The following is a 23,964-nucleotide window of genomic DNA, read 5'->3' as shown; positions in this document are numbered from 1 at the left end:
ATACCCTCTAGTTCTATCCACGCTGTTGCAAATGTTTAGCTTTCAATCCTTTGGCTCTTTATACCAAAGATATACCCAGCACAATGGAGAAAAGATGAAATACTTTAAACCTTGATAAAGAATCTCTTGCCTTGACTTCGTAGGGTTGACGCTCAGGGTTCCTTACATAGGATAGGAATAGGCTGGCCTACAGTCCATATATGGTATTAGTGATGAGGAGTGTCAAAATGATAGAAACGTACAATTAATATTCTGGTTTATCATCTAAGAATTCTATGAATTCAATAGCCTAGACAGGAGGATACCTACAAAAGTGGTCACTCCCTGGTGAAAAGATAAGTTTGTTCTTCAGGGGCTATGGAGTATAATAGTTCAGAACAAGGTCTTTGGAACAGATTTCCTAAATCTAGTTAAGTCTGCCCTTTATCTGAGACCTTCATACGGGAAAAGTTCATGGACACATGGACATGGCAGCCCAAAAATCTTGTCTCACAGTTCTGGCTTTGCCACATATTCTCCCCTGAGACACAGTGTCTTCATTATTTAGAGATAATAGCCCCTATTCCACTGAATTGTGAGGAGACTCTCTCTCTCTCTCTCTCTCTCTCTCACACACACACACACACACACACTGTATATAGTGCAGTGCCTCGTAAGTAGTAAGTGCTCAGTATATATCCGTTCCTTTGCCCCTTAAAAGAAAAGCATTATCTTCCTTTATAAACTGTCCTTAATGAAAATGTTCCTGGTTAATTTCTGTAGCTTTTAAAATTGTCTAGAATTTCTCACTTCTCTAAACCTGTATCGTCAACCTCTATCAGTCAAACACCTGTGTTAGATATTCTCTGTGGAACAGGCAACATGTCACCGTAGACTGCCTCCAGCTTGGCAGTCTGACCTTGGTCCCTAGGACCCCTCTGCTGTACTTTTCCTCAGCAATGGCTCTGTATGTGGTGGGGCTAAATGGTTACTGCCCTTCTAGTGACATCAGATGACTAGCTACCAGAGTGAGGAAGAAAACCTCACCCCCAAATATAGAAACTCTGCAGACCAGCAACATTTACTGAAATAACACCGTGGGAGAAAATGACTGGCTGCAACACTTCCAGAGGGAAGAGGGTTTTGTCAAAACTTAAACTTCACAGATGGGGAAAGGGCTTTGTTAAGGACAATGAAATACGCCCATAAAACAGGCACCTATGTAATCTAGGGCTGAAACACAAGACCACCCTTCTGCTTCCTCTGCACACACAATTCTACCCCCTTCACTTCCTCTGCCATGAAACATACCTGTGGTCCTGGGATCCAGAAAGATAAATGAATAAAACAAGGGGAAGAAGTCTATCCTTTCCAGAATCATTGACACTGCCTTTAGGGTGAGTGGCTGAAAAATCCCTGTGTGGAGGGTGGAGAGTCTTCTTATTTTTACACCTTCTGCTTGGTTTTAGGCTCAGTTTTGTGTCCTCTGGTAAGATGGTTTCCATGTAGTGTGGTCGAGATTTTAAAACTCCAACAGCTCCCAAACACTGGGAATTGTGAAGGCAGAGAGCTCCTAAGAAAAGAACTATACTGATGATTCTGGTGAGGACAATCTCTCATTTTCAGAGAGCATAACAGGCCCAGAGGCTAAAGTGTGGGTTACCCATACACATTTTTGTTATCACCTCATAACACATGGTCCCAGCTGACTTCCTGGACATGTGACCTGGGCAGAGACACGGGGCCCTGTACTCAAAAGAGCCTCAGACTTGTTTTAATGCTCTGGCGTCATTGTCCTGAAATTGCTAATTTTTAAACAAGACACTCTACATCTTCATTTTGCACTGGGCCTCACAATTATGTAACTGGTCCTACATGTTGTCTTCTATTTTCCATTGTCAAGAAAAGGAAATGATTCTTTCTGATATACTGTATTCTGCCCCTTGTTCAAGGTATGTTTGGTGCAGAGAGATGGCTTCTCAATCTCAATTTTGGGGTTTATATTGCAAAACTGAATTACAGAAAGAAATCAAGAAAGAACAAAAACAATTTTTTTAAAGATTTTATTTATCTATTCATGAGAAATAGAGAGAGAGGCAGAGACATAGGCAGAAGGAGAAGCAGGATCCCTGTGGGGAGCCCGATGTGGGACTCAATCCCAAGACCCCAGGATCACGACCTGAGCCAAAGGCAGACGCTCAACCTGAGCCACCAGCTGCCCCAAGAACAAAATTTTTAATATAGGTTACTGGACAGTAGGAAGAAGTCACGGACAAGCATCATAAGAGACACCCATGCCCAGAAACCAAAGAGGAAAAGGAGAAAGATAATTGGTTGTTGATATACTTCCACATGTTTGAGACTATAAGACAAAAGAAAGGGGAGATTAAAGAAATGAGCTTGATCCACTTCATATTCGTCAGTCAGAATCTAGTGATCACGCACCAGACAGTAGAAACATGGCAGAGCTGGACACGTTTATGAAGTCAAGGAAACTTACAGATGAGTTTTTGTGAATCAGGTCCCTAAGACACTTCCAAAACTTGCATGTAGTGAATAAATAATGAGAGGAACACAAAGTACCTGTTGACCCAAGAAAGGGGAGAGACAGGCCTCCTGATTAGCCTATGCCAGTACTCTAAGGTTTGAGTATAGGGCCATGATCGATGAACCAAAATCATGTCATTGTGACTGCCCCTCATTGTTGTTCTGCCTCCTTTGAGACTATGTGTTTCTCCTAGATTGTTCTTTTCCTTTGCACTCTCCTGGACAGTTTTTTAAAAGCCAGTCAAGTGAAAATTCCACCCCACCCAAAGCCAAGACATTCCGAGGTCATTCCTGCCTCTTCTTACCTGTGATAATGAAGATAAAAGCACAGGGAACCTACTGTTTCCAGGTCTCTGCAAATAACTGAGGGAAGGTCAGCAACAAAAAGTCAAAGCAGAATTAGAGAAGGGCCCCAATCATGGAAATATCACCTTGTATGGAGTAGGCTAGAACCAGGGAAAAATAATAGGAGAGAGTCTGAGAAGTTCTTCCTTTTTTAGGGTCCACTCCCCAGTTTTCGAAGTCCCCAGGTATGCAGGGAGCACAGCACATGCTGGTGGGTATCACTAGGAAGAAGTGGGTTGAGGAGAGGTAAAAGCGTGAGGCTGCGTAAACCAGGACTCACTGCACTTGTGTTTGGGCTCCTTGCACATTTTCCTACCGCAGTCTGCGAGGAGCGCATTGACGAGGACTTTGAGACCCCCAGGCAGTTCTATTTCCACCCAGGAGGAGACAAAGAAATACCAGCTCACCAGGGTGGTAGCCAGGAAATGACAAGTGAGGATCATGTCTGTTCTGTTTCTTCATCCTAAAGCACCAAGGAAAGGCATCAACCTAAGAAAAGGAAGAGGTAGGGAGGAGTGTCCCCAGACCCTCCAAATTTACTCCTCATCCTTCAAGACAAATCCTAATGATGCTTCATTCCTAACTTTCTTAAATCTCCCATTCTAGTGTCAATATCCTCTCTACAGTTTAACTCCTTAACAAGTACTGGATGCCCACAGTGTGTCACACCTGAAGTTCTGTAATATTGCCTTCTAATGTCTCTCCCAGGCTCCAGCGATTATCCCCCACTCCATTCCAGACTCCATACTAATAGCCTCTACCCCCAATAACTCTGTCAGGTTCTCCCCCTGCTTGGAAGCTCCCTAACATCTCCCTGAGCACATCTAACGTAATCCTTTGAGTGACATCCAAGCCCTTCCTTAATCTAGCTTCAACCTATCTTTCCAGCTTTATTTCCCTCCAAAGACTCAACCTCTCTGCCAAAAAAGTTCGCTACACTGTTTCCCGAATTCTGTATAAACAAGAGTTCCTTGAATGGGCTCCATTTAAAACTCTATCTCATTGTCCACTAAGTACTATCCAAATATCTCTTATTCATTCAATAGATAAATGTCTCAACCACCTACTGTGATGCCTATACTGTTCTAGGTGCCTGATGCTGGTTTGCAAACAAATAGGGTTACCATATGGAGTTGTTCCTAGAGTGGTACAAACCTTTGCCCTGCTCATCACCATCTACTAAGTTCTCCTGCTTCCCTCTTCTCATCAGCCAGTATAAATCTATCTTTCAAGGCCCAAGCTTGGGTTGGAAGCTTACCCAACCACAATGTCAAAACTGTGTTCACCCTGTGTGGATAGAGGGGACAATGACTAACTGCCCCATTTCATATTCAGTCATGTATCACTTCAAGCAAGGAGGCTGGCACAATGGCTGGAGTGGAGTGTGAGGGGAGAGTACAGAGGTCAGAAAGGAGATGGAAATCAGATTAAGATCCCTCAGGTAACAGCAAAGAATTTGTTGTTTATTCTGAGAAGCCATTGGAGCAGAGAAATAAGATCAGACTCATATTTCTATGGATTCACTCAGTTGCTATATTACGATTAGACTATAGGGCACAGGTTTAGGCAAGGAACTCAGTAGTGACCATAGTAGTGATGCTATATGAGATGATGGTGGTTTGGAGCATGTTCTTAGTTGAAGAGGACATTAGAAGTCTCACACTGGGCTTACTTTGCAGATAGAACCATTGAATGATGGATTCTACATGTGGTAGGAGATAAACAGGAGTCAGGAACAGCCTCAAGGTTTTTGGAGTCAGATCTGTAAAGTTTGAGTTGATCTTTACTGATATGGCTAAAACCAAGCTGGAGGCAGTGAGGAGTGAGCAGCAGTTTGATTTTAGACATGTTACATTTGATATGCCTTTCAGATATCCAAAGAAGATGTTAGGTAATTGTATATACTAGCATGGGGATTAGGAAAGAGGTCCAGGCTAAAGATACAGGATTTCAATTTGAGAAAGATTCACAATACATGAGAATTACTACTGAGAGTAAATGAGTTTCAGTGTGGCCCAAAGAAAGAAGTGGTTCTAGGACTGATCTCTAAGGCTTTCCAGGATTTAGAGACCCAGAGATGATAAGCATCCCACAAAGAGGACTGGGAAGAAGTCCCAGAATCCAAGAGAAGAAAATGTTTCAAGGAGGAAATGTCTGTGTCAAATGTCATCCATCCAAAAGCCATCAGGTGAGGAATGAAAACTGATCACCAGTTCATCAATGAGAAGGCCACTGCAACCTTGACAAAAGCTCTTTTAGTGGAACATAGGTAGAGCCTATCAAAAAGAAGAGGATGTCCCAAGGAAGAACAGACAGAGGAGAGGTGGGTGTAGTAACAATGATGGGGATGTTCTCTTTGAAGAGTTTGCAGAAAAAGCAAAGAGGCTGTAGCTAGAGGAAAATATGAGATCAGAAGCTCTTTTGTTTTTAACATGCAGGAGAGATACTGATAATTGAGAGGTCAACATTCCTACAGCTGGCCACAGAGGAAAGAATAAGCAAATTCTGCAGAGTAATTAGGAAGAGTGGTAGAATATATACCAGTAAGCTGATAGATGAGGTAATGAGAATGTGTGGGAGATGTCTTCTGATTGCTTCTATTTTCTCAAAGGAATAAAAGGCAAAGTCATAGCTGAGGTGAGCATGGGATAGGAGGTACTGGAGATCTGTGGAGAGGTGAAAAGTTACCTAGAATGGGCTGGGGAATGCTGGGATCACATGGCAGCACGAAAAGCTCACTCAAACTTTATGTCATGAATTTACAGCTGGATGAGTTAGTCTGCCTTTTTTTTTAACAGTTTTATTCACCTGTATGGGTGTAGGCAATGAATAAATAAGTATGCAGACTTTTAGAAGGGTTAGCATTTTATACAAGTACTGAGGAAGGAAACAGGTTGAGGGCATGGGCAAGAGAGTGGCTGCAATGGTGAGCCATGGAATCTTGTTTGGTCAGGAGGGAAATGAGGGTGTGAAGGGGGATGGCCAAGACTGTAGGGACATTGGACACATATTTGGTACTAATTTTATACTTTTTGCTTGTAGTATTAGAAAAAGAAAGTAATGGATTGAAAAACTTCCAGTTAAAAATATTCACAAACATGTACAATCTAAATATAAGATGTATTTATTACTGCGAGCTGACGTAAAAGAACTTGGAAAGCACTGGTCTAAGTTTGGGCCACATGAAGGGGTTGAAAGGAGACTGGAAACAAGATACCTGCATGAGGGATTAGGGAATTGGGAGGTCAAGGGTACTGGAAAAATCACCTTCCTGGATACTAACATTACCAAGAATTATGATAGGAGTAGTCCCAGAGAGTGAGAGTGCTCTGAGGGCTTAAATTTCCAAGGAATGAGGGGAATCATTCCAGCAGTCTGTAGATGGCAACAAAAATAAGGGAGAGTGGTCAAGTCTAGGAGAAAAGCTTCAAGGCTAGGCAGTTTCATGGAGGAGGGAGGACAAAGGAGTCCAGAAGAGGCAATGAGAAATACGAGGGAAACCTACCCATCTCCAGGCCCAGTGGTAACAAAGGGTAGGGAAGAAAAAGCAGCCACTAGTCAGGAGGATGACAAGGCCAGCAGGGTCAACAGGAGAACCAGATTTCAGTTAGACTAAGAATATGAAATAACAGTCAGAGACTGAGAATACAGGCAATTTATCCTGCCTGCTCATTGGTGGGACCACTTAGTGACATCATAAAAGTGGGAAAATTCTTATGCACCAAAGGTATGATTCAATCTGCCTTTGCTCACACAGCAAATGTTTTCAGCTTGCTTCCTTTTAGTGCTCAACACAAAGCCATCCTTTGTGTCTTTCCCCCACCCACCTTTTATTTTTGCTGTAGAAGGAAGAACCCCTATGCTCAGGAACAAAGTCCAGAGGCGCCTAAGAGAGAGGTCAGTGTCGCTGAGTGAGTGGCAAGCAGCTGAACAATTCTGGGCTGGGGGAGGGGAGTGGTGTAATAACATTAGGGTGTGGGGAAGACTTCTAGAGCCCCTGAACTGTGGGCGGGTGGATAGCATGACAGGCCATTCACTTTGCCAGCTTCTCTCTCTCCCCACTAGGCAAATGAGATTCAGGCCTCCAAAAAATACAAGGCTGAGGAAACAACAGTATCTCTTAAGTGTCCATCCTACCATGTTAGCAGTTCTGTGCAAGAGTAACTTACAACTAATATTCAGTTCTTTGCTCAAGGGCCACCTCTACTCTCCACCCCATATGAGAGAGCAATCCTTTCTCTGTGTATTTGGCTTTATTTTTCTTCATAGCTCTTATCTATCAGAGATACTATTCTTTGTTTCCTCCCACTAGCCCATAAGGTCCCTTGCAGAGACCTTATCTGTTGTCCCATTGCCTACAACAGTCTGGCATGTAGTCACCTGTAATATTTGTTGAATGATGAGCCCATCACAGAAAAATGGCACCAGTGCTCAGTAAATGATAAGTCATGAGTGGAATATTCAAATTTGGAATGGTCAAGTGCTAGAGCTCCTTTATCACAGAACTAGCTAAACTTGCAGGACTGTCACAGCACTTTCAGGAAGTAGTCACTGGAATTATGGTGCTGGCAGGGATAAAAGTTCACCAAGAACACTTGGGCCGTACTCTAAGAGCTGGTTGATTGGTCAAGGTACACTGAGAAAAATAGATCAGTGATATCTCTGGAGCAAGATGTGATGTAGGAAGCCCTGGATCTCCTTATTTCCACAAAGACACCAATTTAGCAACAATTCATGGACAAACTCCCTTTCTGAGAAATCAAAAACTAAAAGGCCTCTGCATCCCAGGTAAACACAAAATTTGACTTGCCCAAACTGGTAGATTTGGGTCACACTCTTGCTGATTCTGCATGGATATTCATCATCATCAACACACCTCGATTAATGGGATATACCACATTAGCTGAATAAAGGATAAAAATCACAAGATCATCTCACTAGGTGCAGAAAAAGCATTTGACAAGATTTGGCAACCTCTCACAATAAAAAACTGTCAACAAACTAAGTATAGAAGGATGTACCTAAACATAATTTAAGGCCAAATATGAGCCCACAGCTAACATCACTCTCAAAGGTGAATAAGTGAAAGCTTTTCCTTTAAGATCAGAAACAAGGCAAAGATGCCCACTCTTGCCACTTTCATTCATCGTAGTACTAGAAGCCCCAGTCAGAGCAATTAGGCAAGAAAGAGTGGGCAAATCAGAAATGAAGAAGTAAAATCATCCCTGTTTACAGCTGACATGACCTTATAGAGAGAAAAATCTTAAAGACTCCATTTTAAAAACTTAGAATAAAGGAATCCAGTAAAATTACAGGATATGAAATCAGCCCCCCAAAATCATTTGCACTTCTATACACTAACAACAAACTATTCAAAAAGGAAATTAGGAAAACAATCCCACTTATATAATACTACAAAAAAGAATAAAATACTTAGGAATGAACTTAACTAAGGAAATAAAACACTTGTACACTGAAAACTACAAAACACTGATGAAGCAAAGAAGTCACAAACAGACTTCCCATTGGGTGGAAACCTTAATCTATCCACACCACCCAAAGAGATCTACAGAGCCAATACAGTTCCTATCAAAATCTCAAAGGCATTTTTTACAGAAATAGAAAAAACAATTCTATAATTCATACAGAAGCACAAAGGACCCTGAATGGTCAGATCGATCTTAAGAACAAAGCCAGAGGCATCACACTTCCTGATTTCAAAAATATTACAGATACAGTAATTAAGAGTATAGTAATGGCATAAAAAATACACGTGACCAAAGAACAGAGTGGAGAACCCAGAAATAAATCCATGCATTTATGGTCAACTGATCTTCAAAAAGAACACAAGATGGAGAAAGGATAGTGTATTCCACACATGGTGATGGAAAACTGAATACTGACACACAAAAGAATGAAACTGGACCCTTATTCTATACCATATGTAAACAAACAAAATATATTAAAGACTTGTATGTAAGGTCTGAAATTGCAGAACTGCTACAAGAAAACATAGCAGGAAAGATAAATCATGCTTCATGATACTGGTCCTGGCAATGATTTCATGGATAACACACCAAGAACACAGGCAGCAAAAGCTGAAACTGTCAAGTGGGATGACATCATATTAAAAACCTTCTGCACAGCAAAGGAAACCATCAACAGAGTGAAGAGGAAACCTACAGAATGGGAGAAGATATTTGCAAACCAGGTGTCTGATAAGGGATAATCTTCTATACAGGGAACTGTATAACTCAATAGCAATAAACAAAACCAAAAAACTAACAGTTCAATAAAAAATTGGAGTAAGACTTGAACAGACATTTCTCCAAAGAAGATATGTATGTAAATGGCCCACAGGTACATAAAAAGTGTCATTAATCATCAGGGGAATACACATCAAAACCACAATGAGATGCCACCTCATACCTGTGATGATGGTTATTATTAAAAAAAAAAAAAAAGACAAAAAAAAGACAACAGTGTTGGTAAAGATGTAGAGAAAACAGCTTTGCATCCATCCTGTTGGCAGGAATGAAGTGGTGCAGCACTTATGAAAACAGTATAGAGTTTCTTCAAAACATCAGAAACAGAACTATTATGCTCCAGCCTTCCCCCTTTGGGTATTTATCCAAAAGAAATGAAGTCAGGATCTGGAAGAGATCTTAGCATTTCCACGTTCACTGCAACAATGTTCAGAATAGCCATGATGTGAACACAACCTAGATGTTCAACTGGATAAAGAAAACATGGTTTTATACATACAACGCAATATTATTCAGCCTTAAACAAAGAATGGAATTCAGCAATATTCAACAACATGGATGAACCTTGATGATATAACACTGAGTCAGGTCACTACAGAAGGACAAATACTGTATGATTCCACTTCTTTGAGATATCTAACACAGTCAAATTCACAGAAGCAAAGAATGGAATGGGGGTTGCCAGGGGCTGGGGACAACATATGGAGTTACTAATCAACAGGCACAGTTTCAGTCAAGGAGGATGAATAAGCTCTGGAGATCTGCTGAACAACACTCTACCTAAGTCACTGATAATCTACTGTACATTTAAAAATTTGTTAAAAGGGTAGATCTCACAACAACAAAAAAAAAAAAAAAAAAGAGAAAAACTAATCAGTGAAGTTATAGGTAAGAGAAGAAAAGCAATTTAATGCAGACACAGGAGAAATTACAGGATATGGAGCCAGCAAAGAATGAAAAAACAGGCTGAATACCTGTGATTCTAAACTCATTCTTCCCTGGTATGGAGTACACAGAAGCTCCCTTCTGAGAATGAGCCCCAGAGTTCTAAAGTAGGGATGCCTGGGTGGCTCAGCGGTTGGGCGTCTGCCTTTGGCTCAGGGCGTGATCCTGGGACCCACATTGGGCTCCCTGCATGGAGTCTGCTTCTCCCTCTGCTTGTTTCTCTGCTTCTCTCTGTGTGTCTCTCACGAATAAATAAATAGAATCTTAAAAAAAAAAAAAAAAGAGAGAGAGAGAGTCTTAAAGTAGCACGAAGGCTAATCTCTTGGAACTCAAGAACTTGGCTGTGACTATTGCTACCAGGACAAGGTATCTACTGAATTTAGGACATATTCAGAGTACTTGAATATTTACCTAAAAATACATGAAGAAAAGTTGAAGTTGACCCAAGATACTCAAATAATCCCTTCTCAGAAGTATATATTGACACTGTGAGTACAACTGGCAACCTGCAGCTTAGCTCCACATTCTTTGCAGATATACCCACTTTTCAAGTAAGAAACTTAAACTGAAGTAATCTATTCATTTGAATTTTGTAGAACATGATGATGATTCTAAGGGATATCTCCTAATATCATTTAGTTTTCAAAATGAGGTATGTGCATTCCTGGAAATACATGGATACACTTTTAAAGGAATCCACTTGCTGATCTTGAGCTTCCACGTAGACTCATTAGTTATGACTGATCTGCCTCAAACTGTCTGCTTTCCCACTTACCCTTTTGTCATAATCCCTCTCCCCGACTAAGGAAAGAGGAGTTAACTCTCAACTATCCCAAGTCACACCCTTTGTATTGCCCCAAGACAAAAAGCCTCCTCAAAGCATCTGATAAAAGGGATCTAAAATAATGTCAGTGAGCAAGTGAATGGCCTTCTGCACCTCAGGGGCTTTCTATTACATTTACTTTCAACAAAAAGAATGCCTAACTCAGTTGTCAACAAGAGATTAACAAATTTTGTAATACATACTTGTGATTTTGGCATGTAATACAGGAGTCTGAAAAATTAGAATTGCATTCTTATTTCAAAAATCCTTGAACTCCTATCTACCTCTGTAAACTAATATAATCTCTCATATCTATAATGAAAATACACATAATATTGATGTTGAACTTGTCTCTTTCTTGCAATAAGGAATATTTATCCACCGATACGTGAATTAGAAAATCTTAGTCACATCCATCCCATTAAGAGATACATTTGTAATTCGATATTAGTTTATCTGCTAACTTATCAAAATACATAATACATTCACAATGATTTGATTTTAACTAATACAAATTATAATAACTTAATACAGAAAACAAATTCACTCTGAAACCGGTTTCAGTCCCTGAAACTTAAAAAAAAATGAAATTCAATGTTTAGACTTTTTTGTTGCAGAAAAATATGACAGAATAGACCAAAAACAGCCATGTTAAAGAGAATTTATTTTTGTGGGGTAGGGGAATGAAAATGCAAGTTCAGGTAGAAAAGAGGATGTAAAATTTCAAATGTTGGAGGAAAATTATGTTTTTTAAAATACTAATCAGTATGGTACTTAAGATTCCACTGGATAGAGAAGGGATAGAACATATTTTTAACTGTCACAATTTGCAACATATAGGAAATCACATTCTGTACCATTGTTTAAACTTATGATGTAAGATTTTATATGCTAATCTAGAAACATGCAGAGGGATACATTATTTTTCAAAAATAATGCCTTCAAATTCTGGAGACCACTTCTCTAGCGTAGTTCTCAACTATTGATGCATTGATGCAATGCAGTCGTTATAGACACAGAATCAGTAGTTCATCTTACTGATTGTAGGACTTTGGATGACTTAAATTCAGTCTACTTACCTGTAAAATGGGGACAGTACCCAGTCTACAGAGATCAACCTATCAAACTTCAGTATACATCAAAATCACCTGGAAGGGTTCTTAAAACAGACTGCTGGGTCCCTACTGCCAGAGTTTCTGATTCAGGTCTGAGGCCAGGAACCCAAATTTGCACTTCCAAGAAGATTCCAGGTAATGCTCATGCTGTTGGCTCAGGGACCACAATTTTAAGAACTTTTGGTCTATCTCATAAGGTCATTATGAGGTGTTAAGAGTTAATACATCAAGTGGTTAGAACTGCACTGGCACAGAACAGACGCTGATGTTTACCAGCAGATATCATCAGTCAGGATTGGACTTATTGCAACAGAAAAGTCTACTCCAGTGGGTTACACAGAAAGGAGTGAGCATGTCACTTAAGAAGAGGTCCTGAGGTAAAGCATCCAGGGCTGCCCCGCTGTTCAAGAATGTCATGAAGCTCCCAGGCACCTCCTGTCTTCCTGCTTAACTGTCTTTGTCCTGCAGCTTTCATCACCACAGACGCATAACAGGCGCATAACAGGAATCTTGTCTGCGTTCCAGCTAGGAGAGAAGAAAGTTCAGGGTAAGGAGCTGACGGAGCATGCTAGCCAAGACACCCTGGACTTTTTATAAAGGCTTTATTTAATAATTTATTATTTTTAGAGAAGTCACTTCCTTTAGAAACAGGTTTCTAGAAGCCCCTCACAAGTGATTTTCACTTGAATCTCGTCAGACCCAGGTCACATGCCAGCCACTCCAACTATAAGGGAGTCAGGGAAAGGAAGAATTTTTGGCTCTCTAGCTATTATGGTGAAAGACACCAAAGAAGAAAGGGATTTGGATAGAAAATATACAGCATCAGCCTGTAGACATTGCACTGGTGATTAATTCAACGTCCAGCCCCTCTCCCCTTGTTGGAGGTCAGGGGTAAAGCTGTAAGTTCCAATCCTCTAATCTCAAAATTGGTTCCTAACTATATTTTTTAGAGCTTTCCCCCCCAAAATCACTTTATTAACATAAACTCAGATGTGGTTGAAAGGGGTTTGTAATGAATAACAAGAGATACTCTTTTCACATTTATCACTCTAAAGTTACTCCAGGAACCAAAACGTAAACGGCAAATATTACAACAAAAGATGCCCCTCTTACTCTAGTCTCTTAGGAAATTATAAAGATTTTGGGAGCTATGAGCCAAGAACCATGCATAAAGATCAAAATACATACTTATTTTATTATCATAATAAAGTTTATTCATAAATACACAAGCTATTATACCAAGATGGAAATTTCTTATGATACAGAATAAAGTGTAAAAAGGTAACATATAAGAAAGAGTGAAAATCAGGGATCCCTGGGTGGCGCAGCGGTTTGGCGCCTGCCTTTGGCCCAGGGCGCGATCCTGGAGACCCAGGATCAAATCCCACATCAGGCTCCCGGTGCATGGAGCCTGCTTCTCCCTCTGCCTATGTCTCTGCCCCTCTCTCTCTCTCTCTCTGACTATCATAAATAGTTAAAAAAAAAAAAAAAAGAGTGAAAATCAGAACATAGATTTGTATTTGCTTGTATTTTCACCAAGAAATTCTGGAAACCCTGCTAAACACACTATCAAAAATGGTTACCTGTGTGCTGTGGTGGGAAGGGAACAGCGAGAGTAGGAGGTCAGGTAGGAGTGAGACATTACTGGGTACCTTCCTTAGTATTTTGATTTTGAACCACATGAATATGTTTTTTAAAAGGTAAATATATAAGTAAATAAAGGCATTTCAAAAAATGAGAGACTACAGAAGAAGCACCCCTACTGGCTCAAAAAAAAAAAAAAAAAAAAAAAAAAGATACAGGCTCTGATGTCAATCAAATGCGAATTCAAGCCCTTGGTGCTGCTACTTACTGGCTATATGACCCTGGACTATTTACCTCTGATGTCAATCAAATGCGAATTCAAGCCCTTGGTGCTGCTACTTACTGGCTATGTGACCCTGGACTATTTACCAAGTTAAACTCTCTGAGCCCCAGGTTTACACAATGCAACAAAACATCTGTAAAGCTGCGTAGTAGTAGCTGGCACAGGATTCCTCCCCGTGTGTTGTTCTATTGCAACAGACAGAACAAAGAGGGAGAGGAGGGGGAAGAGAGGAGGGCGAGGAGGAGAACGGGGAGGGGGGGAGAAGGAACCGCACGTCTGGGATCTGGCGTCACCTGCACACCAACTCCGCCGAACCTCTGCAGTGTCCACGTGGTTCTGAGGGAGAGGCAGCCTGCTGAGGGACACGCGCTGCTCCGGTGTGAAGCCCGTCTGAAGACCGCCTGCCCCCTCCCTACCCCGGCCCGCGACATGACCCCTCTCCTACCTACCTGCTGCCCAGCATTGCCGGCGCACCGCACAGGGCCCCGACGGGTGTGCCTCCCCGGGAAGGGGCTCCAGAAGCTGCGGCTCTCCTGAGCGGTGGACTCTGGCACGCGAACCCCTCCGCCCGTCGTCCCCCTCCCCTCAGCCAGCAGAGGCACCGCCAGGGACCGCCCACCGCCCGCAAGGCCAGGCCGTGCCTAACGCGCCCGGGCCCGGGGCGTCTTCCCGCCCTCGCGTCCACCCGGTTCCCTCCCGAAGCAGACGTACGTTTCCGGACACGTCTCCCACGTCCCGCCTCCGTCGGGCTGCAGGCTCCGAAGTCTGGCCGCGCCGAGCCGCCTCCTCGCCTGCAGCCGGGGGCTGGGCCTCCGGACAGCGGGACACGACGTCCCACCCCACGGGAGCTCCGGCCGCAGGAAGCCGGCCCGGGCCCGCGCGGGGGGAGGGGGCGGAGGGGGCGGAGTCCCCCTCGGGGGCGTCACTTCCGGTCCGCCCCGGAAACTCGGGAGGTTTCTGAGCCTCGGATTGGTTCTCGAGGTGACCGCTCCACGGCGCCCTCCACCGGCGCCCTCCACCTGCCCTGGAGACGAGCTGGGAGGGGTTCGGATTGGACGGAGATGCTTGCAGTACAAATACACCATAGCAGGAGGAATCCGATAACCACATCCAACAGTTTGAATAATTACCAACTCTCAGCAGCTTTATTCATCTATAGCCCTAGCCCTCCTTCCCCTCATTCATTGAAGTCTCAGTCGTGAATCATCCATGACTTTAGCACGGCCAGTGCTGGGGTAAGGCAAGTGAGCACTTGCTCAGGCACAAAACTTAGAAGCGTTACCAAAAAGCTTAGCAAACGAGATAATATTTTAAAACGAAAAAATATATATATATATATTTTTTTAAAACGATATTTTTTAAACATAAAAATCAATGCAAAAGATCCGTGATGAATACAGTATCAAAGTCTTTCACAGGGAATCAGTATTACTGATTTTTCCTTTTGCCTCAGGCTCCATAGAACTGGCGCAAGGCTAATGCTTAAGTATGTATCTTTAAAAGATAAGGAAAAAATTAAAATAAAATAAATAAAAATAAAAGATAAGGACTCTTAAAAAAACATAATCACAATACAATGATCACATCTGAAAAATAAGGTCAGGTATTCAATTACTGTTCAAATTTTGCCCCTTGTTTTATATATTTTATAAATGTGTTCTATAATTATATATAAATATTATAATCTGTATACGATAGAATATATTATAAACACATATATATAAATTACACATACACTTTTTAAAAAACAAGTCTTTGGACATATATGTCTCTTAAGTTCTTTGAATCTATAGTTTCTCTGTCCTTTTATTTGTAGAAGAAACTTGAGGTTTTCCACAGTCTGAATTGTGCTTCCCAGGGAATTTCAAGAATGCACACATCAGAAAACCCCAGTCTCTCACACCAGCGAAGAGGAGCAAAAATAATTTTTCCTTCTACCTTTCTGAGTTCTCGAGGTGGGCCCCTGTAACATAAGACGAATTAAAAGCAAAACATGCAATTTTATTTACCATGTTTGATGTAACACAGGAGCCCACATAAGTAAATGACCCAAAGAAGCAGAGTTGCACATGCAACTAAACTGGACAAAGAGCAGTAAAATCAGGAAAATGGGATGAAGCGATGGGGCTGGGGGTAGGGTAGTTAATCTGGTGAAGTTACTAGGAAGATAAGCGTTAATTAGGTTTGTTTGTACAGATTTTTCTGATCCTCAACTTCCTATCCTTGAGAATAAGAAGGTGACTTTTCTCCTAGTATAAGGAAGACTTCTTTCACATGGGAATTCTATCTCCTACTTTTAAAAATAAGAAGAAAGGCAGGAGTGTTTTTCTTCTCTCTACTGCTTTTCCAAAGCCTTGAGCTCAAAATGATCATTGTGCCAAAGTGGCATATTTGGGGCTGGCACATTCTGCAACTCTTCACCATCTTCTTCCTTATTTCTTAATGGCAAAGCCCACAGATCAGCCAACCTACCTAACAGAAGCAGAATTTTCAGCTGGACCACTAGAAGCTAGAGATTGTTCATAGACTGGAATGGCCAGGGGAGGCCAGAGCACAACAACTTTTCCTTGACAGCTTCCTCCAGCCACACTGGTCATTTATCTTCACAGTATTGCAAGTTCACTTGGTTTTAGGCCTTTGCAGTTGCTCTAATGGTGGAGAGGAAGAATTTCCTTTACCCTTCAAGTTTCTTCTAGCTGGTCTAAGAATCAAATTTACACGAGACAGATCCACAGGAGGAAAAACCCCAACATTTAACTAGGTACACATAGGGACCCAGTAATGAACAGAATTAAAAGCTTTTTCCACAAAGAAAGAAATCTTTGTTAAAATTGTACATAATTTCCTTTAATCATGAGCAGTTTGGGAGTCCATATTCAGGCCTCTAAATGTGATATGGCTCAAGAAAAAAAGTGCTTTGTTCACATTAGAGAAAATTAAGGATATTATTTCCACTACCTTCTTTCCTGAGTTGGAAAAGCCTGCACTTTGTACGATGTTGAGAAATTTCCAGGTTCAACTCCTGGCTGGCAGGACCAACTCATTTGAAAATAAGCTTTAATTTTAACGGTATACAAAGTAGAAATTGCAATCAGAAATACTCAAGATATACTAAGAGAAAGTGCAAGTGCAAAACAATGAGTAAATACTTATGCATCTTTTGTGTGAAAAAGAATAATAATCAATATACATATATACGTATGTACACACCGGGAGTCCACCTGAGGGGCAGGACCCACAACAGACAGGTGTGTGGGTCCTTGTACACCCCCAACCCCACACTTACCATTCCCGTCCTGGAATAGGGCAAAATCAAGAGTAGCTTGGCTCGGGGAATTGAACCCACAATCCTGGAGCTAGTGGCAACATGCTCTAACCAACTGAGCGAACCGGCTAGGACACGGGAGGAATTTTGTTAATGGCACTGAAAGAGCATTGCTTTCTTGACGTTTCTCTTGAGAAAAAGGGAAGAGTGTACTCTCCGCGTCCTTCCCCTCTGGGGGTTAGGTGGGGAAGAAGAGGACGGAAGCATTCCACACTCTGCCTCAAGGTGTCATGCTTTTTCCGGGAAAACCTAAGAAGATCCAGTCCTGCTCCTGGGGACGGCTTGCGGCAGTCAGCTCTGCCCGGACGCTGGGAACCCGGGACCCTGCAGCCAGCCCCCATGTCCCCCACGTCCCCCACGCCCCCCACCCCAGGAGGCCGCCGCGGAGAGCCGCAGGCCTGGAGCTGCAGTGCAGCTCACCGGACGCGTGGTGGCGCCCGAGCGCGGAGCCGGCGCCGGCGGGGACACCAGGACCGCCGGGCCGCGTCGGAGGAGCCGCTGACCGGGTCGGGAGCCCCCTGCCACCCAGAACCGTGACGAGGTATGTGGGAGGCAGGGAGTATGACGTGGTCTGGCCTCGGAGAATCGCGGGGACTGAGAGAGGAGGAGGCGAGGCCCGGGGCGGGCAGGATACCCGGCGGGACGCGCGCGCTCTGCAGCAGGTGACGGGCCCGCGGCCAAGTGGGCTCGGCTCGCCTCTCCTTGCCAGCTTCTGCCTCTCCTCGCGTCCCACCACGCCTCTTCCTCAGGTAGGGCTGCTAGTATGCTCAGGAAATGATCGGTCTGTGCACACTCTAAAAGCCTTTTCCCTCCCTGTGCAAGTACAGGCGTGCACATGCATCTGCGTATTATCCTGTCTTCTTGGGATGCGCACTAGAGTCCCTAAGATGTTTAGTACTTGATATGCACATTGTTTATTCCCTAGAAAAACATGTTCTTTGACTAGCTAAAACTGCCATTTAGTTTCTGACCTCCCATTTCAGGCATTTGCTTTTAATACCATGAATTATTCTTCTGGTCCGTTAGCACGTTTTAACTAACTTTACACATGGATTGAACCAACCAGTAAGTATCTTCATGCTTTTGGGGCTTGCGGGTTTTCTGTTGTTTTTGTTTTTGTTTTGATGGTTCTGTGGTGAAAATTCTGTAAGTTCATAAGGTAGAATATTAAAGTTACTATCGCTCTTGTTTTACCAGGGCACCAGCTATGGTAAGTGATTTGGGAGTCTGGGCCACATTCAGACTTACCTTGACCCTTGGAGATGGAAGTGAGCATCAGTCACTTGCCTTTTGTCACAGGTCAGTTCCCTGGGAAACAGGGAGATGATCTTGTGTGCAGTTTTATTGGGAATGCTCTTAGAATCAACAAATAGGAAAGGGTAAGTAAGGGAAGCCACCTTAGAAGGAGGCAGAAGTTGAGGTTGATGGGGTTTAACAGAAGCCTCAAGCTGATCTCAGGGATATTTGAGCCTGGAATGGCCCTTCAGAAATGTCCTGCGTTGAAACAAATAGGAGAGGGAGGCCTTTATTTTCTTCCATCAACCAGTCTTGAAATTGAGCACCCCCAGTAGTGGGTTTAAATTTGAACAAGGTGCCTCTTCTGTTGAGGACAGTTTCCAGACACCAACCCAGTTGTGAGCCATTGGCAGTCAACATTTCTGAGGTTGAAAAATGAGCGACAGCATCAGGAGCACCATATGACAGTTGCAAACATGTCCCTCACAGTTCTTTTGGCAATCATGTATCAGACATGTGCTCATCTTTGACCAGTAACGTATCCTTTTCCACACTAATAGCAGAGAGAACAGGTTGTCATTAAAACAAAATGATGGTTAGAAGAAAGTCAATTCATTTGTCCTTTTGGGTTCGAAAAAGGTCTCTGTCCCTGCCACCAGAGTTTATAGCCTTGAGTTTAGTGGTTTCACATTGAAACACTGACCCAAGAAGGGACAGTCATCTCAATCCAGTCCCTATTTTCATCCTCCCAAAAGAACATTCTTCTTTGGTTTTGATCAAAGCATGTCTATTCTTTTTTGTTTTGAAGCATCTAGTGAATTAGTTACTAAAGTCATTATACTTGATGGGTATGAAATCATACTCAAAGAAGATACAAGTAAGAGAGTTATTGTGTCTGGCTCCGTGGCTTAGCTGGTTAAAGCGCCTGTCTAGTAAACAGGAGATCCTGGGTTCGAATCCCAGTGGGGCCTGTTCTGCTTTCTTCCTAGCTTTTGTGATTTTTTTTTAACCCCTGTACTTTCTCTGGGTGAATAGGAACCAACTTGAACTTAGATAGGATGAATCTTGTGATATTCAGGGCCTTTGGAGAAGCATTCCCAATACCTATACCAAGAGTGATTTAAGGACTCAGGGTATTTGTCCTAAACATGATATTTGCAGTGGGTGAGGCTATAGCCAACCCAGCTGAGGTTTGCCCCTTAGCCCTAGCTTTTGAGATCAGGTAACATAGAGATTCAACCACTTTGATAACATGCCCTTTCAGATATTTTTTGCATTACCAAGAAATTACTGATTACTAAGAAGGGATTAATAACTTTGTCAATTGTTGAGCATCTGAGAATGCAGAAGTGTTAGAAGACTAATATTTTTAAAAACTCCTTAAAGTGGCTTTGAATCTAATGGATGACATCATGTAACTTAGGAAGAGTTGCGTAGTTAACAGTACTAAATGACAAAAAGTGACTACTCTGTAAGACAATTTTAACCATGTCCTGGACATTCAGTTTTGCCTTTGCTGAAGGGAGTTCTCTAATTGAAATACTATTTCTTTCTAGACATAAGTTATTTTTTATTCAAATTGCCTCCCCTTTAGGCCAGCTATGTGGTTCTTTCTTCTTCACATCCAGCTATTCATTGGTTAAGTTGGGCCCTGGGTAGTTTGGTGAATTCATTTGAATGAAATGTGCATTAAAAAGTGAAAGGTAAAGTATGGTGAGGATGAGAAATGTCAGGGAAAGAAAAGTGGTTAGGAAATATATCCACTTAGTGTCTAACCAGGAAACTTTAGGTATGAAATGAATTTGGTGATGACCACACTGTGGATAACTACTTCCAGAAATCATTACTTTGCAGACGCAGCTGAGATCATCTGGATTCATCTGTCCCTGTTACCTGTTGCCACACTTCTCCTCTGTATTGGGATTGCTTAGTGCTGAGTCTGTGTCTACAATTCCACATGAAGAGTGCACCAAACTCAGGAGTATCGAACACTCTCAGATGGTTCAGTTTTAAGTTCTTGAGTCTTATACCTACACCATGATTGCAACTGAAAGAATCTCAAGTGTCTTGGCTTTCTAGGGCTGATGTTCACATCTTGAGTCATTGTAGAGTCTCTGGAATTAATCCTTCATCCTTCAGAATTTCTTCAACCCTAAACATCTTGGCTGCCTGGCTGGAGCTGATCTCCCCAAATATCCACATGTAAGACAGATCTCTCCATAGCTTCAAACTCATATTTCCATTTCCACTTGGATTTCATAGAGACACCACCAACACAATGCACCAAAAATTCAACTGACATCAGTCCCGTTGGAAACCTGTGGTTAACCTTGATTCTTCCCACCTTGGGAAGCCTTGTTGACTTTGCCTTCAACATGTGTAAGATGTCTTTCCCTTCTATCCTTCTATTGGTCCCTAGTTGGATCTTCAATATCTCTTCTTGTCCGTAACCTATAAGAGCCTCCTCTAGTTCCCTTGTCTTCAAAATTGGCCATCAAAGCATTCTCAATACAGCGAAGTTTATGGCTTAAAATATAAAACATCTTTTCCTCCTTAAAATTTCCCAGTTTTTAACCTTCTCTTTCTTTTCCTAACATATATGTCTAACCATACATATTTCCCTCTAAGCACTGTTCTAGTTGCATGTTGTCCTTTCATTCTTTTAGTTAGAATATTTTCTAGTTTTGATTATACTTTTACTTTGATTTGTGGGTTAGTTAGAAGTATGATGCTGAAGTTTCCCTATATCTGAGAATTTTCTATTTATCTTTTTGTTATTGACTTCTAGTTTAATTCTGTTATCAGAAAATATTTTTTTAATTATTTTAATCCTTTAAAAAGTTTTGAGACTTGCTTGATGGTTCTGTTTTGGTGAATTTTTCATGTGAACTTGAAAATAATGTGTATTCTGCATTAGTTACGTAGTGTCGTATAAGTGCTAACTAGGTTAAGTTGATTAATTACTAGCTATGGTTCAAATCTTCTGTATCCAACTTATTTCCCCTTTTCTTTCAGCTTCTCATCACCTACTCAAACGGGCCTTTAAAATCACCAACCATAGTTGTGGTTGTTCTATTTCTTGTTTGATTTTCTCAGTTTTGTTTCATAAAAATTAATAATTCTTGGTGAATTAATCATTTTATAGTTATTGAATGTTTTTCTTTATCTTTGGTCTTTTTACCTTGGGGTCTATTCTGTCTGATATTGATATATCCACACCAGCTTTCTAATGGTTGGTGTTTTCAAGGTATATCTTCCCTCACCATACTACTTACAACCTGTCATCTTTAATCCTGTTATGTGTCTCCTGTAAGCAGGGTACCATTGACTCCTGTTTTTCTTTGTTTTATTTTACTATTTAGCCTGCCAATCTCTGCCTTTTAATTATGTATATATCTCATTTACATTAATGCAATTATTGATATTTGGATTTAAGTTCATCATCAAGTTACTTGTTTTCCATTTATCCCACTTTTTTGTTCCTTTTTTTCTGCTTTTCTTTGAATTAATATTTATTATTCCATTTAACCTTTGTTTGGCCTAAAATGCATTATCTTTTCCCTCCAGCTGCTGTTAAGATTTTTTTAATCTTTGGTTTTCAATCATTTCAATATAATTTGGGTAGTTATGATTTTCTTCATAGGTTATCCTGGCTGCCATTTGCTGAGTTTATTGAATCAATGAGTTGATGTGACTTTTTTTTCATTGATCTGTGTCCTTAAGATTAGTACATTTTAATTATGTAAATTACACTTTGATTTTAAAAAAAAAGAAATCCTTCACTGATGACATCTACACTCCAAAATTAATGGTTAGGCTCCAACTCCTCTCCTCATATTCAGGTTAAAATATACCTTCCCTTCTTTGGAAGGTACATCCCATGTTTTCTCTGACCTGGCCCACATATTCTCATTTAATCTCATTTATTTCCATGCCCTGCTTCAAATCCTTGGATATCCTGCTGTTACCAACATCATGCCCACTCCATTCAGTTCCCAATGACAAAGCCCCCTTTCTAACTCTCTGCATCATACTTCCATTGTTCTCTATTAATCTTCGAAGTCTTAGATCTGGTGTCATTTTCTCTAGAGGGCCTTCAAGGGCACTGGGGTAGCCTCCAATTTTCCGGTTGTCCTAAACAGGCTTCTCTGAACATTATGGTAGATATATTTGGCGAATGCATTTCTACTGGTAAGATAGTGTTAACTTCATCAAAAGAAATCCTTCCAGGAAAAAGACATGGGGCATCAAGACATATTTACTTTTATCTAAATGCTCATCTTACATCTGGTTTCTGTAGTGTAGTGGCTATCCCATTTGCCTAACATGCAAAAGGTTCCTGGTTTGAAACCAGGCAGAAACACATTGTCCTTCTTGCTTCTGTATTTGTTTCCTTTAGGACATGAACTGGTCCTTTCTTTTGGGGTCTCACACATAAAAACAAACACAAATATTTGCCGCCCTGAAATATGCCACGTTAGCTTAAGAATGATGTTGAGCTGAGAGCATTTGAGGAAGAGCAAGCAGGAAGGGCTCTCTGAGGAAAAGCAGGGCATCCCTGTCTGGTTGTGAAGGTGTTGCCTCCCAGCTCTCCTACCAGAGAAACAAATCCTGCTAAAATAACCCAGCTTCCACTAGTTTCCCCATATATTTACCTTCCCATAAAATGTTCCCCCTACAAGTCCAAACTCTCCTTTTCTTTGTCTACCCACTTCCCTTTGTATCACCCTTTACTAAAATGATTTAAAAGCTTTCAATTCTAACTTCTTTGGGTTCTCTTCTCTTTTCTGTGAAGCCTTCATGCATGTAAAATTAAAATAAAAAATATACACATTGACAATATTTGTAAACTTTTTCTCCTGCTACACTGTCCTTTGTTAGTTGAACTCATATTCCCCAGAATAGAGGAAGAATTCTTCCTCCTTACATATGGAAATTGTGAGAAGGATCAGGGCTTTGGGTAATTTGAATAAAATACACACATATCCAAAAAGATGTTAAGGAATAGCATGTAATGTGGAGCCAGGAGTACTTGCATTTGAACCATAATTCACATGGTTTCACACAAAATAAATAAGTTACATGGTGTGTTAAAGGATCATGAGCAGTACGGAGAAAAATAAAGCAAAGAATGAGGAGAAGCACTGGAATGAGGGAAGTGTATGACTTAGATATAATGTTCAGACTGGGTTTCCTGATATGTTGATATTTGAGAAAACACCTGAAGTAGGTAAGGGGCTGGGTCATACATATATCTAAGCAAGAATATCCCAGCAGAGGGAACAGTCAGTGCAAAGTCCCTGAAACAGTAATGTGCCTGATATATGCCATGAAGAACAAGAAGGCCAACAGCAAGTGCAGCAGAGTAAGCAAGGGGCACAGTGGGAGAAAAGAGATCTTGGGCAGCTCAGCAGCCTAAGTGGGGCCTTTGGCATTTACTCTGATGAAATGAAGAGACGTTGTTGAGTTTTAAGCAAAGTTGTGCTCCAAGTGTGTTGGGTTCAAAAAGATCTCTC

The 23,964-nt window shown here is 41.5% G+C and overlaps 1 long non-coding RNA gene and 2 other non-coding genes across 4 annotated transcripts; all 3 read left to right on the top strand.

Moving 5' to 3' along the window:
• Nucleotides 1-17,654: 17,654 nt before the first annotated feature.
• On the top strand, nt 17,655-23,868 carry LOC111094061. Of its 2 annotated transcripts, none has more exons than XR_005384436.1 (3): nt 17,655-17,753; nt 18,410-18,511; nt 20,303-23,868. It is a non-coding gene; the product is annotated as an uncharacterized LOC111094061 (long non-coding RNA). The 2 variants fall into 2 exon arrangements; XR_005384437.1 differs by lacking the exon at nt 17,655-17,753 and adding an exon at nt 17,772-18,277.
• TRNAT-AGU lies at nt 19,346-19,419 on the top strand. The gene has a single exon. It is a non-coding gene; the product is annotated as a tRNA-Thr (tRNA).
• TRNAV-AAC lies at nt 22,739-22,811 on the top strand. The gene has a single exon. It is a non-coding gene; the product is annotated as a tRNA-Val (tRNA).
• Nucleotides 23,869-23,964: the final 96 nt, after the last annotated feature.

Source organism: Canis lupus, chromosome 35, assembly GCF_011100685.1.
Source record: "Canis lupus familiaris isolate Mischka breed German Shepherd chromosome 35, alternate assembly UU_Cfam_GSD_1.0, whole genome shotgun sequence".
Classification (NCBI taxonomy): Eukaryota; Metazoa; Chordata; class Mammalia; order Carnivora; family Canidae; genus Canis; species Canis lupus.
This window is presented reverse-complemented; position numbering and strand designations above follow the sequence as displayed.